General features: G+C 43.7%; 1 pseudogene; it reads right to left on the reverse strand.

Moving 5' to 3' along the window:
* Positions 1–1,490: 1,490 nt before the first annotated feature.
* Positions 1,491–3,169, reverse strand: LOC121455935 (annotated as a pseudogene).
* Between the last annotated feature and the right edge of the window lie 17,407 nt (positions 3,170–20,576).

Consider the following 20,576-nt stretch of genomic DNA (forward strand, 5'->3'; position numbering starts at 1 on the left):
CCCTGAAAGTTCATGTCAGTTTTGTAGTGGTAAGCTCTATACAGAAGGAGCCCTCAGAGACGTTTCTTTGGGTCTCCATGGCAACACTTACCTACTTAGAAGCAGCCTCAAATTATTGTTCCTAGGTTACAAGAGTAAAATCTCAGGATTAAAACATTCTTCCCACTCCATGTTTTAAACAGGCAAGAGATGAAAAAACGCCGTGTAGGAACACAGTGGTACCCACTCTGCTGCAGGTGTTTCAGGGTCGCCCAACTTAGGCAGCAGTGTGTGTTTGAGGTTCGTTTCCTGGTGTCTGAGGCTGACTTCAGTTAGTCCCTTTGTCATAGAGACAGTTTGTTTTCCTTCTCGGAAAAATACACAGAAGGTATAGGGAGGAGGTGAGGTGTTGTGAGTTTGCCTTCAATCACTAGCTTGTTCCTTAAGCCCAGAACTTGGTTTCTGGCATGACACTTTGTACCTTAGGTGTGTTTGTAGTTTATTTTACAGCTAATTGGGATTATAGAAACCTGTGCTGTGTACAGGGATTCCCCCATCTCTACCTCAATGCTCCCCATGGAACACTGGGATTACAGACATTATGGAGAAAAAACTTACAATTCCACATGGAGAAGAAGCACACATGATCACAGAAGGAAAATAACACAACTAGAAGCTGTCTTGGGGTTTCTATTGCTACAGTGAAGAACCATGACCAAATAGCAAGTTGGGGAGCAAAGGGTTTATTCGGTTTACACTTCCACATTGTTGTTCATCATCAAAGGAAGTTGGAACAGGAGCTCAAACAGTGCAGAAACCTGGAGGCAGCATGCAGAGGTCATGGAGGGGTGCCGCTTACTGACTTCCTTCACATGGCTTGCTCAGCCTGCTTTCTTATAGAGCCCAGGACCACCAGCCCAGGGATGGCCCCACCCTGTCCCACTGATCACTGATTGAGAAAATGCTTTACAGCTGAATCTAATGGAGGCATTTTCTCAACTGAGGTTCCTTCCTCTCTGATGACTCTAGCGCATGTCAAGTTGACATAAAACCAGATAGTACATGTAGCACTATTAATAAAAAACACAGAGACAGATATTGGGGTTCAACATGAAGGTCAGAAAAGCAAAACAGCCAGCCATGGGTTCTTACCTCTACCTCAATCTGGAATGGCGATCCTACCTCCAGGAATCCTCAAAATGAGACTGTGTCTGAGAGCTGTCTCCTCCCATCTTATATTCCTCTCTAGAACTGGAATTAAAGGCATGTACCAAGACTGCCCAGTTTCTATGGCAACTAGTGTGGCTACTGGGATTAAAGGTGTGTGTCACCACTGCCTGGTCTGTAAGGTTGACCAGTGGGGCTGTTTTACTCTCTGATCTTCAGGCAGGCTTTATTTATTAAAATACAAATGGAATATCACTACAAGTACATAAGCACTCATGTTTGTCAACTAGTGTTGAAGCTGAAGTTCTGGAAGTTTGACAAGATCCAAGGTCTGAAAGAATGGATTAGTATTCCTCTCCTTCTTCCTCACCCTCTCTTGGAACAGAATCCACACCAACTACCTCATCATCCTCTGGGGCAGCCAAGTCCTCACAGGCCTCAGAGAACTCCCCTTCCTCCATGCCTTCACCCACATACAGTGTACAAAAGCACACCTGGCATATATCAGGTCAAACCTGTGATAAAGGCAAGCCCAGGCCTCAGCAATGGTTGTGGTCTTGCTTAGCGTGCAACAGCTCTCTGGATCTTGGCCAGGTCTCCACCAAGTACCACAGTGGAAGATTGGTAACTAATGACAACCTTGAATCCAGTGGGCACCAGGCCACTAACTGGATGCTGTGCTTGATCTAGATAATGGTAACGGCATCATTGATATCTTTAGGAACTGGTATGGGAGGTCCTTCTGTCTATGTGCTGCTTTTATTGACTAATGAATAAAGAAACTGTATTGGCCTGTGATAGGGCAAAAGAACAGAGCTAGGCAGGGAAAACTAAAGTGAATACCAGGAGAAAGGAGGCTGGGCGGAGTGAGAGAGACACCGTGTAGCCACGCTGGAGACAGATGCCAGAACTTTAGCCAGTAAGCTACAGCCACAAAGCAATACACAGATAATAGAAATGGGTTAAATTCATATGTAAGAGTTAGCCAATAAGTAACTAGAGCTAATTGGCCAAGCAGTGATTTAATTAATACAGTTTCTGTGTGATTATTTTGGGTCTAAGCTAGCCAGGCGGCTGGGAACCAACAAGCTGCTCTCTCCTCCTACAAGGAACCACATACAAGAGGCAGCAAGCCATGTATCATGGCGGGGGTGACATTTCACCATCTGGTTGGCTGGCTCAAAGCAGACATTGGTGATCTCTGCTACAGAAAGCTGCTTATGGCAGGCTTTCTCAGCAGAGATGACAGGGGTATATGTGGCCAGAGGGCAGTGGATGCGAGGGTAGGGCACCAGGCTGGTCTGGAATTCAGTCAGGTCTACCCTCAGGGCCCCATCAAATCTGAGGGAAGCAGTGGTGAAAGACACACTCTGACTAATAAGGTGGCTAAGGTCAGTGTAGGTTGGGTGCTCAATGCCAAGGCTTCTACAATGGTTGCCATAGATGGCCTCATTGTCTACCATGAGGGTACAGTCAGAGTGCTTCAGGACCACATAGGTGATGAGGATGAAATTGCAGATCTCAGTCATAGCAATGGACACCTGAGGTCTTGATAAGTAGGAAACTCCAGCTTGGACTTCTTTCCACAATCAACAGCGAGCCACTCCATCAGCAGGGAGGTGAACCCAGAGCCAGTTCCCCCACCAAAGCTGTGGAGAACCAAGAAGCCCTGAAGCCCCATGCACTGGCCAGCCAGCTTGCAAATTAGGTCCAAGACAAGGTCAATGATCTCCTTGCCAATGGTGTGGTGGCCCTGGGCAGACTTATTGGCAACATCTTCCTTGCCTGTGATAAGCTACTCAGGGTGAAAGAGCTGGTGGTGGGTACCAGTGTGAACTTCATCACTAACTGTGGGTTCCAGTCGTATGAACACTGCCCAGGGCATGTGATTGCCAAGGCAAGACTTGTCACTTGGCATCTGGACATCAGGCTGGATGCCATGTTCCAGGCAGTAGAGCTCCCAGCAGGCATTGCTGATATGAACAAGAGCCTGACCGATGTGGATGAAGACACACTCATACATGGTAGCTCCAGGTAAGAAGGCTAGGGTGACAGAAGCAGACACTGGGACCCAGTTACTGTTCCCGACAGATAAGAGCTGAGGTAAGTAACACAATCATATCCAGCTTTTGTGCAGTTTCTGGGGATTCTAACTTAGGTCTTCAAGCACTCAGGGCAAGTGTTTTTATCCACCGAGTCACCTCCCCCACCTGATAAAAGTCTCTCTAAGGTGTCCTTTAAAAATATCCTAAGTGGGCTAGGCACTCACTCAGGAGACCAGGCTGGCCTCAAACTCAGATCCTTCTGCCTCTGCCTTGCCTCCTGAGTGGTACAAAAAGTGTGCCCCACCATGCCTGGTTCTATTTGCTGTGATTGTACAAAATTCATCTTTGAAGTGTGGATAACTAAGTAATTTCTGTTAAAGTAAAGTGGAAAAATAAAATCAAAAGGGACCTACTATGTGGCAATAGCTTAAATCAGTTATTTGCTGTGCTCGAGAACAAAAATTTGAATGTGTCAACTGTGCGTTTCATCTGTTGTTAATATTACGAAACCCAACTGCAGAGGCACTGCCCCATTGTGTAGTCCGCACACCCACACTCCTCTCATGGTTCTCCAGCACGCATGTGCAGCTGAAATTTGAATGATAGTAAATGAGTTCTTTACAACCATAATTGTCACATTAAAACTAGTAATAACCACCTCGGCAAACAAGCTTTCATGGATAATCGTTCAAAGCTGCTTAGAGGAAAGACTGTTCCAGTAAGCAAAACAACCTTCCAAAGGAATTTTGACTGCAAGGCAAGCGGATCTCTGTGAGTTCAAGGCCAGCCTGGTCTTACAAGAGCTAGTTCCAGGACAGGCTCTAAAGCTACAGAGAAACCCTGTCTCAAAACAAACAAAACAAAACAAAAAACAAAAACACTATCTTTTCTCATTTTACATACCAATCCCAGTTACTACTCCTGATCCTCTACCTTCCTCCCCACCCCACCCCCCACCCACTCATCAGAAAGGGTAAGGCTTCCCATGGGAAGTCAACAAAATCTAACACATTGCTTTGAGGCAGGACCAAGGCCCTCCCCACTAAATGTAGGCTGAGCAAGGTATTCTTCCAAAGAAAATGGGTTCCAAAATGCCAGTAAAAGCAGTAGGGATAAATCCTGGTCTCACTGCCAAAGGCCCTGTAGTCTGCTCCAGCTATACAACTGTCACCCACATTCAGAGGGCCTAGTTTGGTCCTATGCTGGTTCCCTCACTGTCAGGCTGGAGTTGGTGAGCTCCCATTAGCTCAGGTCAACTGTTTCAGTGGGTGTCCTCATCATGGTCGTGACCTCTTTGCTCATATTCTCACTCCTCCCACTCTTCAACTGGACTTTGGGAGCTCAGTCCAGTGTTCCACTGCGGATCTCCGTCTCTGCTTCCATCAGTTGCTGGATGAAGGTTCTATGGTGACATGTAAGATAGTCATCAATCTGACTACAGGGCAAGGCCAGTCCAGGCAGCCTCTCCACTATTGCTTAGGGTCTTACCTGGGGTCATCCTTGTGGATTCCTGGAAATTTCTCTAGCGCCAGGTTTCTTGCTAGTTCCATAATGGACCTCCCTCACTCAAGATATCTCTTTCCTTGCTCTCCCTCTCTGTCCTTCCCCCATCTCGACTATCCTGTTTCCTCAAGTTCTCCTCCCCTTTGCCCTTCTTCTCTCTTCCCCTTCCTCTCTCCCTTTTCCCCTACTTCCATGCTCCCAATTTTCTCAGGAGATCTTCCCAGGGAGATCTATATTTGATGACTTTTGAGGCTGCTCCACCAAAAGGGATTCAAGCCTGGCACAGCAAACCTGGCTATGGGGCCTGTAAGAAGGGTGGCCTCAGGTACAATTGGGGAACCTACAGACACTGTTGTGCTAAATGGCCATGCTGTCAAACTGCCTTCCAAGTCTTTCTGTTTACACCCATAGATTACTTCTGCTCTCAGCCCCCATCAGAGAAGGTTCTGTGTCAGCAGGCAGCAGTCAGTGCAGAGATTAATAACTTGTCAGAGTGCAGAGAATAAACGGCTGTCGTCTGCTCAGCCCTAAAGAAGACATCTGTATCAGCCCAGGGCCCAGGGAGCCTAGCGTAAGAGGAGACGAAAAGAACGTCAGAGGCAGAGAAGAGGGAAGAGTGCTGTGAGTTGCTCTTTTCTGGGTCCTCTGGACTCAGCAGGACTGTTGTGGACTCATAGTAACCATAGCACCTCATGAGACCTGCTCAAGACCACTCTCAGTGACATCACAGACAGCTAAGGTGCTCACGAGATCCACACCCTCTGTGTAAGTTATTGGCAGTTAATGTTTGCTGCGAGGGCGTGGGGGGTGTCAGTTTTTCAGTGGTGTAGACACAGGCAAATGCGTGCCAACAAATAACCTCCCACCCCTGCTGATGTCAGCCAGGTTAACTAACTCAACAGCGCTCTCTCTCTCTTTCTCTCTCTCTCTGTCTCTCTCTCTTTTGTGCATGCTCTCTCTCTCTTTCTCTCTCTCTTAAATATTTACCTTAAAAATCATCCATCAGTGTTGTTTATTCACCTCTTTGTTATTGCTGTAGGTTTTTTTTTTTTGGTGTTTTTTTTGTTTTGTTTTGTTTTCTAACACAGGGTTTCTCTGTGTAGCCCTAGCTGTCCTGGAACTCTCTCTGTAGACCAGGCTAATCTCAGACTCAGAGATCCTCCTGCCTCTGCCTTCTGAATGCTTGAACTAAAGCTGTGTGCCACCACCACCCAGTTGATCTATTCATCTTAAAGATGTGACATCCAAGGCCGGATGTGGTGGTGTATGCCTTTAGTCTATAAGGTCTACAAAGTGAGTTCCAGGACAGCTGAGGCCTTTATACAGAAGAACCCTGTCTCAGAAAAAAGAAAGAAAAGAACAAGAAAAGAGATGTGGCATCCAGCAGTCTTTTTCTTCTGTACTTAAATACAATTTAGAGAAGTCATGAAGTGTCTCAGCAGGCTTCACCAAGTCTACAGGTGGACAGGAAAATACTTACAAATTTGAAAGGGGTGTATTAATACCTCTAGTAGAGTAACTAGTAACTAGTAGAGTGTTTGCCTAGCATTAGAGTATCAGTGAAGGTCCAGTAAGGGAAAACTCATGGACAGCTCTGCAACTTCATCCAAACTAAATTTTATTTTTAAAACTATGTTACATACTGTATGAAAAAGCTACTCAAAACTTATTTGCCTGGGGCTGGAGAGATGGCTCAGTGGTTTATAGGAGTTGACTCATTTGGTATAGGAAGTTTTCTATGGGTGATTGTTGTAGGGGCCTCTTCTGTTTATGTGTTGTTTTCATTGGTTGAATAAAGAGACTGCCTTGGCCTTTTGATAGGGCAGCCCTTAGGTGGGCAGAGTAGACAGAACAGAATGCTGGGAAGAAGAGAAGTGTGGCAGACGCCATGATTCTCCTTCCCGAGATGGGCGCTGGTTAGACTCATGCCGGTAAACCACAACCTCCTGGTGATACACAGATTTAAAAGAAATGGGTTAGATCAGGATGTGAGAGTTGGCCAAGAAGAGGCTAGATATAATGTGCCAGGCAGTAATTTAATTAATACAATTTTGGTGTGGTTATTTTGGGGGCTAAGCTGGCCGGGTGGCGGGACACAGCCCGCTCCTACTACAACAGGTGATTAAGCAAGTTGAAAATAAGTACACATTCGAATCAAGAAGACTTTAAATCATTAGAAATGGATAGAGGCAGCCAAGAACCAAAACTTATCTTTTTTTCCTTTTGGCTCTTTCTTCCATCAATATAAAGGCAGAGACAGTTGCAGATGGCTCAACCATTAGGGGCAGTGGCTGTGCTTCCAGAGGACTGGGTGTGTTTCCCAGCATCTACAAGTCAGACTACAAGTATCAGTGACTCCAGTCCCAGAGGCTCTGATACCCTCTTTTGGTTTCCTCTGGAACTGAACACATATGATGTACAAACATACATGCAGGCAAAACACCCAAACACATTAAATAAAAAAATAAAAATAAGGCTGCATGGTGGTGGTACGTGTCTTTAATCCCAGCACTTGGGAGGCAGAGGCAGGCCATCTCTGTGAGTGCAAAGCCAATCTGGTCTACAAAGTGAGTTCCAGGGCAGCCAAAGCTACCTCTAAAAATAATAACACCTGCCTGTAAAAATTTTAAAAAAAAATCAAGCTTTAAAAGAAGAAAAGATGAATGTTTCTGCTATGGGACAATGGCCCTGTAAAGATTTGTCACTTGTATTGGTTTAATAAAATGCTGATTGGCCAGTAGCCAGGCAGGAAGTATAGGCAGGACCACCAGAACAAGAGAATTCTGGGAAGAGGAAAGGCTCAGTCTTGTAGTCATCACCCAGACACAGAGGAAGCAAAATGAGAATGCCTCACCGATAAAAAGTACCAAGTGACGTGGCTAACACAGACAAGAATTATGGGTTAATGCAAGATATAAGAGTTAATAAGGCTTAAGCTAATAGGCCAACCAGTTTATAATTAATATAATCCTCTGTGTGTTTCTTTGGGACTGAATGGCTGCGGGACTAGGTGGGACAGAAACCTCTAACAACATGTTCCTACATGTTGTGCCTGTCTGAGGGTATTGTACAAATCAGATTCAATAACAAAAACACCAAGAAAACCCCTCCAAAAATTAGGCCTTTTTTTGTGTGTGGTTTTTTGAGACAAGGTTTTTCTGTGTAACAATCCTGACTGCCCTGGAACTCACTTTGTAGTCCAGGCTGGCCTCGAACTCACTGAGATACAGCCTGCCTCTGCCACCCAAGTGTTGGAATTAAAGGCATGTGCCATGCCACCACTGTCCAGCCAAAAATTAGACCGTCTTAACAGGAAAATTTGATGTATTTATTTGTTCAAGTGATGCAGGACTGGAGGAATACACTGGGATTATAGCTCACCTCTCTGAGTGGTGGTTTGAGCAAGAATGTCCCTCAGAGGCTCATGTATTTTTAATGACTTATTTCTTTGTATTTTATGTGCATTAGAGTTTTACATGCATGTGAGTGAGAGTGTTGGATTCCCTGAAGTTGGAGTTACAGTTGTGAGCTGCCATGTGGGCACTGGGAATTGAACCCTGGAAAAGCAGCCAGTTCCCTTAACCACTGAGTGGTCTCTCCAGCCCCAAATTTTAACATTTGTTTCCCAGCTGTTGGTGCTGTTTGGGGGAAGGTTTAGAGATGAGCCCTTGCTACAGGAAGTGTGTTGCTGTGGGCAGGCTTTCCGGGTACACTGCTTCCCACTTCTCCTAGTGTGTTCTCTGGCCTCTGCTGTAGAGGTCATGACCTCTCAGCTTCCTGATCCTCACGCCATGCCTGCTCCCAAGTGTCATAGTGGACTCTTACCGCTCTGGACCTATTAGCCCAAATGAACAACTCCTCCTATAATTTTCATTAGAGTGCTTAGCACAGCGACAGGAGAGTAGCTAGTTTGCTGCAGAACTGGGGCTGAGGCCCCAGAGATGAGTTTTCCACCCACTGGCCACCTCTCAGAAGGTAATGAGATGTTCTGAGATCGCAAATATTAATTACCACAAAACCAGCAGGAAGTCAAGAACGTCACTCTTTCCTACCGGACCCTGTAGTCTCCCTCTTCAGTGCCCCAAACTGGCCGAATTAAATGGTGGCCAGGTAGAATGACTTGGGAAATGTGATTTGCGAAGTTCCTGCCCTACACGAAAGGTTCTATCTGGGTTCTGAGATAATTGAGGTGGGAAAGTTGACCGTCATTTACCCATGTTTTTCCTTTCCACATCGCAGAAGGTAGAATTCAGCATTGTCACAGTGCAGCTGGAGTTTGGGGATATGACTTGCCACCTGACCACTCTGGGGTGCTCAAGACTTTCTTGGTCCTTGGCGAGACTGAAGCCATTGCAGGGACAGTGTAGATGTGGATTAGCTGGTTGATAGGAGAGTTAGCCTCTGAACTCAGCTGGTTAGCTGGGCAAAAGCCAGCGAGTGAGGAGCATGGCCTGTCCCGCTCTGCAGTCTGGGAGCTGGCTGGTTGGTGAGGTGCTGTTTAATCTTCAGACCTGGTTCTTTTGGGTACTTACATAACATGATGTTTCTGTGACATTCCTAGGTAAATGCACAAGCACTACTCCCTATCTCATTCCCTTTTAGGGCCTTTTCCCCCTCTACCCCCAACCTGCATTTGAGTACTTACACAAATTGAACGTATATTTTAAAGTTTCTTTTACAACACACCACTGAGGCCTATTAACACCCGTGCTTGCATCAATACCCTTTGAAATGTATTTCATTTACTGTGTGTCTAGGTGTGCCCACATCATCATGCACGCATGTGGAGCTGATTCTCTCCTTTCACCGTTTTGCCTGTTCTGAGGACTGAACTCTGGTCATCAAGCTTGCGTCACAAGTGCCTTTATCCACTAAGCCATCTTACTGACCCCGGCTCGGGCTTTAAACAGGTAGGAGAAATACTTTGTTTGTCAGAGTCTTAAGATTGCCAATAGAAATGCACTTCTTCTCTGGAATGTGTTTGTTGCAAAGAACTAGAAAGAAAACATGAAAATGAGTAGAAAGTTCAGGTTCTGTATGTTGTTTTCTCATTCTACTAGGGTTGGGCACTTTAGTGTCTACTTTAGCGTCTAAGATCACGGCAGAGGTTTATTTAGAAAGAGTAGTCAGGGGACTAAATGTGTATTTGTAAAGCTGTGGCTATTTATTCTAGAAAATAGTGCAAGATAAACGGATTATATTAGCAGCCTAATCAGTGTAAACATGCTAACTGTTTTTGCTAATTGATGAAAATAAAACCAATGGTAATTGAATTCACTGAAAACAGCAGATGTTGGCACACAAAAATGTTTATAAAACTGAGTCATGAGTAGATTCAAAAGCAAATAATAAAATCCATTCAGTTTTAGCTTTGTATTTTGTCTTTCCACTTTGTTTAAAAAATAAATAACCCTCCATTTGGAGAATAATTTGCATTCCATAAAATTCATCTTGCTAAAGTGCGCTGCACAATTTCTTTTCTTTTTGTTTTGTTTTTTTTGTTTTTTGAGACAAGGTTTCTCTGTGTAGCCCTGGCTGCTCTGGAACTCACTCTGTAGACCAGGCTAGCCTCAAACTCACAGAGATCCACTTGCCTCTGTCTGGTATTAAAGGTATGTGCCATCACATCCAGCTTTGTTTTGTTTTTTTGTTTGTTTGTTTGTTTTTTGTAGCAGAGTTTTTCTGTGTAACCCTGCAGTCCTGGAACTCACTCTGTAGACTAGGCTGGCTCCTAACTCACAAGAGATCCACCTGCCTCTGTCTCCGGGGTGCTGGGAGAAAAGGTGTGCACCACCACCGCCGGGCAAAGTGCACATTTTCTTGTTTTGTTCCATATCCATAGATTTGTACAACACCTAATACCATCTAATTTATGATCTTCTTTTTTTATTTCCTCAAAAATCCTACCTAATAGACCTGAGGAGGCGGCTCAGCAGGTGAAGGCACTAACCTCAAAAGTCTGAGGGCTTGAATTAGATCTCCTGATGTGTGAAAAAAGCCAGTTACTGTGGCCTGTGTCTGTATTGCCAGCACTCCTGTGGTGAGATGGGAGGAGGAAAAAGAGAATCACCTGGAAGCTGGCAGGCCAGTCAGCCTGGCTTGCACAGTGTAGCCAAAGAGAAGCTCCGCCTCAACAGAGAGGAAACTGAGAACTACCTCCTAAAATAGACCCTCTGGCCTCCACGCAGAGCGGCAGGCACATGTGCACCCTCCCCACACCTAACAAATAGTTATTTAAAATCTACCAACCAGCAGCAAAAACCTCCTGCCCCTCCTTTTCCTTCCCAGCCTTTCTGTCTACACATCTGCATGCTGTGGACATGCACTCACACGGACTCCTACATGCAGCCTTCTGGGCCAGGCTGGGCTCCTTTCGCAGTGTTTGCAAGGCTCATCCCTTTCATCCTATCTTGTTAGTATTTCTTCTACTGCTAAAAGTATTTCATCATGTATCTATATCATGTTTGTTTACCCATCCACCAGCTAATGGATATTGGGATGCTCCTACCTACTTTTTTTTAAATTAATTTTAATTAACTTTATTTATTTTACATACCAATCACAGTTTCTCTTCCCTCCACTCCTCCCATTCCTTCCCCCCACCTCCTTTCTACCCACTGCTCCATCCTCTCCTCCTCCATCTTTGTTCAGAAGGGGTAAGGCCTCCGTGGGAGTCAACAAAGCATGGCCTATCAAGTTGAGGCAGGACCAAGCTTCTCCTACTTGCATCAAGGCTGGGCATCCCACCATAGAGAATAGATTCCAGCAAGCCAACTCATTGGTCAAGGACAGGTTCTGGTTCCAGTACTAGAGGCTGTTAGGATGGAAGCTTCACCCCAGCCCCTGGCAACTATATACCCAAAGAGTCTGAGATGTTTGGGTTAAGGCTTTACCCCAGCCCCTGGCATCCCTATATCCAAAGAGTCTGGCATGTTTGGGTGGAAAGTTCTATCCCAAGCCCCCTCCCCTGGGAGTTGCCTCAGTCCAGACTCCACGTCTGAGAAAGCCTACCAAAACTATGACCCCCTGCTCAGAGATGCCCAAGACCACTCCCATGGGGTATGTAAACTGTCCCCCCAGAGAACAAACACGTGGCAGTCTTCTTTCCCCACCTCCTCTCTGAGGGCCTAGAAGGCCACCAGGGAGTACTGCTATCCATTAAACCTGGGCTTTCTCTTGTTTAATTTGGTTTGGTTTGACTTGAATTATTACGTCGGCAGGAAGGTTTATCGGGCTGCAGAAACTTTTCAGGGGCCCCACAAAAGACCAAGCTACACAACTGTCACCTAGATGCAGAGGACCTAGGTCTGTCCCATGTCGGCTCCTTAGCTGTCAGTCCAGTCCATGAGCTCCCACAGGCTCAGGTCAGCTGTCTCTGTGGGTCTTCCCATCATGTTCTTGACCCCCAACCCCTTGCCCATAGAATCCCTCCTCCCTCTTTCCAATTGTCCTCCTGCAGCTTGGCCCAGTGCTGGGCTGTGGATCTCAGAATCTGCTTCCATCAGTTACTGGATGGAGGCTCTATGATGACAATTAGGGTAGTCACCAATCTGATTACAGGGGAAGGCTAGTTCAGGCCCCCTCTCCACTATTGCTAGGAGTCTTAGCTGGGATCTTCCTTATGGGTTCCTGGGAGCTTCCCTAGCACCAGGTTTCTCCTTAATCCTGTAACGGCCCCCTCTATCAAAATATCTCCCGAGAGTTCAAGATCAACCTGGGCTACAAAGCAAGTACCAGGACAGGCTCCAAAGCTACAGAGAAACCCTGTCTTGGAAAAACAAAAAACAAAACAAAACAAAAAACAAAAACAAATTCCTTTCGTTACTCTCCCCCTCCATCCTGCCCCCACTTGATCATCCTGATCACTCATGTTTCCATTCCCCCAACACCCCCCCTTCCCCTCCCCCAGTTTGCTCAGGACCTCTTGTTTATTTCCTCTTCCCAGGGAGGTACATGCATCCCTCTTAGGGTCCTCGTTTCCTAGTTTCTTGTGGCTGTGGACTGTAGCCTGGTTATCCTTTGTTTTACATCTAATATCAACTTATGAGTAAGTACATACCATGTTTGTCTTTCTGGGTCTGGGTTACCTCACTCAGAATGATTTTTTTTCTATTTCCATTCATATGCATGCAAATTTCATGATGTCGTTGTCCCCCTCCCCCCTGATTAATACTCCATTGTGTAAGTGTACTACATTTTCTTTCTTTTTTTAAAAAAATTCTTTTGTTTTTATTGAACTATATATGTTTTCTGCTCCCCTTCTTTCCTGTCCCCTCCCCTTCTACCCTCTCCCATGGTCCCCATGCTCCCAATTTACTCAGGAGATCTTGTCGTTTTCAACTTCCCATGTAGATTAGATCCATGTATGTCTCACTTAGAGTCCTCATTATTGTCTGGGTTCCCTGGGACTGTGAATTGTAGGCTGGTTTTTCTTTGCTTTATGTCTAAAAGCCACTTGTGAGAGAGTACATAGGACACTTGTCTTTCTGGGTCTGGGTTACCTCACTCAATATGATGTTTGCCCGCAAATTTCAAGATGTCATTATTATTATTATTATTATTATTTTCTGTGTAGTACTCTATTGTGTAAATGTACCACATATTTCTTATCCATTCTTTAGTTGAAGGGCATTTAGGTTGTTTCCAGGTTATGGCTATGACAAACAAAGCTGCTATGAACGTAGTTGAGAACATATCCTTGTGGCACAATTGAGCATCCTTTGGATATATACCCAAAAATGGTATTTCTGAGTCATTAGGAAGGTTGTTTCCTAATTTTCTGAGAAATCGCCACACTAACACCCAAAGGGGCTGTACCAGCTTGCACTCCCACCAGCATTGCAGAAGTGTTCCCTTTACCTCACAACCTCTCCAGCATAAGCTGTCATCAGTGTTTTTGATCTTGGCCATTCTTACAGGTGTAAGATGGAATCTCAGAGTTGTTTTGATTTGCATTTCTCTGATGGCTAAGGATGTTGAGCATTTCCTTAAGTGTCTTTCAGCCATTTTAGATTCATCTGTTGAAATGTCTTTGTTTAGGTCTGTGCCCATTTTTTTTATTGGATTATGTGATCTTTTGATGACCAATTTCTTGAGTTCTCTGTATATTTTGGAGATCAGCCCTCTAACCAATGTGGGGTTGGTGAAGATCTTTTCCCATTCTGTAGGCTGCCGTTTTGTCTGTGTTGACCGTGCCCTTTGCTTTACAGAAGTTTCTTAGTTTCAGGAGGTCCCATTTATTAATTGTTTCTCTCAGTGTCTGTGCTTCTGGGATTATATTTAGGATGTGGTCTCCTGCGCCAGTGTATTCAAGTGTAGTTCCCAGTTTTTCTTCTGTGAGGTTCAGTGTGGCTGGCTGTATGTTGAGGTCTTTGATCCAGTTGGACTTGAGTTTTGTGTATGGCGATAGATATGAGTCTATTTTCATTCTTAAACATGTTAATATCCATGCCAGCACCATTTGTTGAATATGCTTTCTTCTTTCCATTTTATATTTTTTGCATCTTTGTTAAAAATCAGGTGTTCTCAGGTATCTGGGTCTTTGATTCGGTTCCATTGGTTCTCTTGTCTGTTTTTATGCCAGTAGCAGACTGTTTTCAGTACTGCAGCTCTGTAGTAGAGTTTGGAGTCAGGGCTTGTGATGCCTCCAGAATTTCCTTTATTCTACAGGATTGTTTTGGCTAACTTAGGTTTTTTGCTTTTCCATATGAAGTGGAGTATTGTTCTTTCAAGGTCTGTGAAAACTTTGCTGGGATTTTGCTGGGCATTGCATTGAATCTATAAATTGCTTTTGGTAAGATTGTCATTTTTACTATGTTAATTCTACCTACTCAAGAGCATGGGAGATCTATTTTCTGATGTCTTCTTTACTTTCTTTCTTCAAAGATTTAAAGTTCTTGTCATACAGGTCTTTCACTTGTTTGATTAGAGTTACTCCAAGATATTTTATGTTATTGTGGCTATTGTGAAGGGTGATGTTTCTCTGATTTCGTCCTCAGCCCATTTATCATCTGTACAACATTTTCTTTATCCAGTCTTCGGTTGAGAGGCATCTAGTTTGTTTCCAGGTTCTGGCTGTTACAAATAATACTGCTATGAACGTAGTTGAACAAGTGCCCTTGTGGTATGATTAAGCATCCTTTGGGTATATACCCAAGGGTGGTATCACTGGGTCTTGAGTAAATTGATTCTCAGTTTTCTGAGGAACTGCCATACTGACAAGTTTGTACTCCCACTAACAGTGGAAAAGTGTCTCGTTGACTTCACATCCTCTCCAACATGGGACATCATTAGCCATTTTGATCTTAGCCATTCTGTCAGGTATAAGATGGTATCTCAGAATCATTTTGATTTGCATTTCTCTGATGGCTAAGGATATCGAGCAATTTTTTTTTTTTTTTTTGGTTTTTCGAGACAGGGTTTCTCTGTGGTTTTGGAGCCTGTCCTCGAACTAGCTCTTGTAGACCAGGCTGGTCTCGAACTCACAGAGATCCGCCTGCCTCTGCCTCCCGAGTGCTGGGATTAAAGGCGTGCGCCACCACCGCCTGGCTTGTCGAGCAATTCTTTAAGTGTATTTTGGCTATTGGAGATTCTTCTGTTGAGAAATCTCTGTTTAAATCTGTATCATGTTTTTTAATGGGATTATTTAGTATTTTGATGTCTAGTTTCTTGAGTTCTTTATATATTTTGAATATCAGTCCGCTGTGAGATGTGGGGTTGGTAAAGATCTTTTCCCATTCTGAAGGCTGCGATTTTGTCTTATTGTCAGTGTCCTTTGCCTTATAGAAGCTTTTGCATTTCAGGAGGTCCCATTTATTAATTGTTGCTCTCAGTGTCTATGCTACTGGTGTTATATTCAGGAAGAAGTCTCCTGTGCCAATGCATTCAAGGCTACTTCCTACTTTCTCTTCTATCAGCTTCAGTGTAACTGGATTTATGGTCTTTGATCAATTTGGATGTGAGTTTTGTGCAGAGCAATAAATATGAATCTATTTTCATTCTATATGCCACCATCCAGTTATGCCAGCACCATTTATTGAAGATGCTTTCTATTTTCCATTGTATATTTTTGGCTTCTTTGTCAAAAACCAGGTGTTCATAGGTGTGTGAACTTATGTTAGGATCTTCAGTTTTATTCCATTGATCCACATTGATTTTTATGCCAATATCAAGCTGTTGTTATTACTGTAGCTCTACAGTAGAGCTCGATGTCAGGGATGGTGATGCCTCCAGAAGTTCCTTTATTGTGCAGTATTTTTTAGCTATCCTGGGTTTTTGTTTTTCTGTATAAGTTGAGTATTGTTCTTTCAAGGTCTGTGAAGAATTGTGTTGGGATTTTGATGGAAATTGCATTGAATCTGTAGATTGCTTTTACTATGTTAATCCTATCAATCCATGAGCATGGAGATATTTCCATTTTCTGTTATCTTCCTCAATTTCTTTCTTCAAAGACTTTATAAATTATTGTCATAAAGGTCTTTCATTTGTTTGATTAGAGTTAGCACAAGATGTTTTATATATTTATGACCATTGTAAAGGGTTGTTTCTCTGATTTCTTTCTCAGTCCATTTATCATTTGTATATAGGAGGATTACTGATTTTTTTTTTAGTTAATCTTGTATCCAGCCACATTACTGAAAGTGTTTATCAGCTGTAGGAGTTTCCTGGTAGAGCTTTTGGGGTCACTTATGGATACTATCATATCATCTGCAAATAATGGAAATTTGACTTCTTCCTTTCCAATTTTCATCCCCTTGATCTCCTTTTATTGCCTTATTGATCTAGCTAGAACCTTAAATACTATATTGAATAGATATGGAGATGTAGTACAAATAATAGAAACCCAGAGACAGATATTAGGGTTCAAGCTGAAGACCAGAAAAGCAAAACAGCCAAGCCGCTAGAGGTTCTGACCTCTACCAAGGCCCAGACATACAAAGGGGCGATCCTGTCCTAGTGTGACTGTAGAGTGCCGTGCTTGCCACCAGACCTCAGACTGCACTGAACTGCTGCCATACATTCCTCTCTAGTGCTGGGATTAGAACATGTCAGCCCAAGTGCTGGGATTGAGGGTGTGAGCTCTATTTCTCTGTTAGACTGATTCACTCTCAGGTAGCCCAGGGTGGCATTGAGTCCTGGGATTAAAGGTGTGTGCCCCCATCTCCTGGACTCTAGTGGCATAGCTCTGCACTCTGATCTTTAGGCAAGCTTCATTTATTAAAACACAAATAATATACCACTATAGAGAGAGTGGACAGCCTTGTCTTGTCCCTGATTTTAGTGAAATCTCTGAGTTTCTCTTCATTGAATTTGCTGTTGGCTGTTGGCTTGCTGTATATTGCTTTATTATATTTAGGTATGATCCTTGCATCCCTGTTTTCTTTAAAACCTTTATCATGAAGGGGTGTTGGATTTTGTCAAAGGTTTTTCAGCATTTAGTGAGCTGATCATGTAGGTTTTTTCTTTCAGTTTGTTTATGTGATGAATTACATTGATTTTTGTATGTTGAGCCAGCCTCCTACCTTCTTTACAGTTAGGAAACAGCTAACTGTTGATGTTAGTATACATCAACATGATATATTCATTATCTCGATTGCTGTTGGTTTTCTACACAGTTATATCAAAACATCAAATTGTGTTGTTTAATATTATAGTTTAATCAATGTCAATTATATCATAAAATTTGTAAAAATTATTTTATGTAAGTTTAAAATCTTTCTTAAAAGTATTGTTTTCCACATTTATTCTGGTTTGGATTTTTATGCTACATTTTGGCATAGTTTTATAACAATGCCTTATTTTGTTTTTAACATTTAATTATTAGTATATTCTAAAACTTGATTTGAAATATCCACCATGGACCCATGTATTTAAAACTTGTTGCTTAATCAGTGGTGCATATAGGGAGATGGTGGAAACTTTGAGAGGCAGGACCTGGCGAGGAAGTCAGGCCCCAGGACACACCTTCAAAGGGCGTTCTGGGACAGTGGTGTCTTCCTTCCTCTTCCTCTTTTGATTACTGGCTACCATGAGGTGAGCAGCTCATTCTATGACATGCTCCCTGATGTGATCTTGCCACATGGCTCAAGCTACTGGAGCCAGTCTACCATAGACTGAAACCTCTGACTCGGCAAACCAAACTTAATCTTTTCTCTTTTTAATCCTTATTTTTTGAGAACTTTAAACATGTATTAGATATGTACTACTAATAATTAAATATATACTAATAATTATTCAAACATTAAATATGATCAAGTATACCCTCCATTTGCTTCTTCTAACATGTGCCATACCCCCCATTATTCCCTCTCAACCTGATATTTTTTGAAATAACCCGCTAAGTCCAGTTAATGCTGCTGATATGTGTATGGGTACCATGTACACTCTCCAAGGGCCACTTCCTCAAAAAATCCCTTCTCTTGACAAGTGGACTTTCTCAAGAGACTGGAAAAATGGCTCAGCAGTTAAGAGCACTGATTGCTCTTACAAAGGATGTAGGTTTGATTCCCAGCCTTACCCAGTGGCTCACAGCTACCTGTAACTCCTGTTCCAGGGGATTTGATAGCCTCCTCTCACCTCAGTGGGGACCAGGCATACACGTGGTGAACAGACATACATGGAAGACAAAATATTCATATAATAAAAGTTAATAAAGATCTAAATCTTTTTAAGTTGATTTTCTGCTGGGTGTTGGTGACACATGCTTCTTAATCTTAGCACTTGGGAAGCAGAGACAGGCAGATCTCTGAAAGTTTGAGGCCAGCCTGATCTACAGAGCTAGTTCTAGGACAGTCAGGGCTACACAGAGAAACCCTAGTTTAGAAAAAAAAAGTATTTTTTTTAAATAAAAAAGCTAATTTTCTTAGGTATCTGTTACAGAAACTGAAAACTGAATAATACTGTATTCCTTTTGCCAACTGATTTGGAGGGGGGGGGGGATTGGTTTTGTCTTTTTCAAGACAGGGTTTCTCTGTAGCTTTGGGTCCTGTTCTGGAACTCGCTCTGTAGTAGACCAGGCTGGTCTCGAACTCACAGAGATCCACCTGCCTCTGCCTCCCAAGTGCTGGGATTAAAGGCACGTGCCACCACCATCCTGGCCAACTGTTTTAGTTTGGGTTTATTGCTGTGAAGAGACACCACGAGCAGAGGGTTAGCCCATTATCGTAGCGGTAGGAAGCGTGACAGCACACAGGCAGATGTGGTACTGGAAAGGTAGCTGAGAGTTCTACACTTGGGTCGTGAAGCATCAGGAAGAGAGACCCTAGGCTTGGCTTGAGCATTTGAAACCTCAAAACCCACCCGCAGTGTTGCTCTTCCTCCTGATAGTGCCACTCCCTATGGGCCTGGGGGCCGTTTTCATTTAAACCACCACACCATCCATTTAAAAAATACAATGTATCTTAGACTTCATAGTTCATGCTATAGAGCACAGCACTAAGAATGGTACTTCTTTAAAATGTATCCTGCTCAGCTTCTATTTTCATATTAATGTAAATCTCTATCATTTCATTTCTTACTTGAGCATCTTCCAAATTCTTAATTTTGGATGAAATATTATGGTAGAATATATAAACTGTTAGGCTGGGGGGAATTCAAGAGGGACACTGAGATGGATTAGGAGGGAATAAGGAGTTTGTCAGAAAAGTTATTAACACCATGGACAAACAGACAGGCAGCAGCGTGGTGGGGGCTTGAGGATTTCTGGCCCCAGGATCAAAAACAGACTGTGTTGGTTGTTTCGTTTTGAGACTGGGTTTAACTATGCAGCCCTGACTGCCTCTGCCTCCCTTGTGCTGGAATTAAAAGCCTAAGCCACTGTCCAGCCCTGTTGGTTAGCTTGCAGTTTTTTGTTGTTTCTCATATGGTCTAGAGCCATATGAGAAAGGGGAACCTCAATTGGAAAGTGCCTCCATAAGATTACCCTGTAGGGCATTGTCTTCACTAGTGGGTGATGTGACAGGGTCCAGCCCATTGTGAGTGGAGCCACCGCTGGACTGATAATCCTGGAACAAGTAAGAAAGCTCACTGAACAAGGCAGGGGGAGCAAGGTGGTAAGCAGCCAGCACTCCTCCATGGTCTCGGCTTCAGTTCCTGCCTCCAGGTTCCTGCCCTGAGCTCTGTTAGGTCTCAGGCCCTCCATAGGTCTAAAACTAAGCTGTAGGGTTTCTGGTGGATAGTGAAAAGTCAGCATTTCTCAGGAATTTGTGAAATGGGTTTTCCATGTGCTCCTCCCCCACCTAAACTACTCATCTTCCTTGTAATCGGCATGATTTGTCACACCACATGCTCTAGCAAGTGCAGACTCTATTCCTAACACTTTCTATGCTCTGCTCCCCTCCCCACACCCCTCTTCTCTTTGATATCTTCACCTCTCCTGCTCTCCCTCTTCCCTGGCCCTGGTCATGTCCAGTCTGTTTTCTTTTCTCTCTGCTCTGGACTCTTGCAGATGCTTCCAGATATTCTCTCTCTCACCCACAATGAAAACCCTCCCCAGTGGAGCAGTCATGTTGGCAACTTCTTTACTGTCGCCACCCACCCCATCCAAGCTCCTGCCCTGACAGTCTCAATGATGAACTGGGACTGGGACACGGAAGTCAAATAAACCCTTTCCTTTTTTGATCCTGGTGTTTTACTACAGCAATAGACACTTAACATAGACATGACGATGGGCCAGCATAGCAGAAGTGGACTTCTGAGGATGGGGACGTTTCCAAGTGACCTTGCTTCCTCCATCCCATTGCTCTGTCATTTCTTGGAGGGTTGTCTGTAGTTGCATAATATTGACTGGCAACATTATTATTGGGTTATTCTCTCAACAGTTTCTTTCCATTTTTATTCTTCAGTGCTGGGGATTGAGCCCAGAGTCTTGCACTAAGAAAACTC

This window comes from Microtus oregoni, unplaced genomic scaffold, assembly GCF_018167655.1.
Source record: "Microtus oregoni isolate MIOR12 unplaced genomic scaffold, Mior012 000014F_ref0000157, whole genome shotgun sequence".
In the NCBI taxonomy this organism is placed as follows: domain Eukaryota; kingdom Metazoa; phylum Chordata; class Mammalia; order Rodentia; family Cricetidae; genus Microtus; species Microtus oregoni.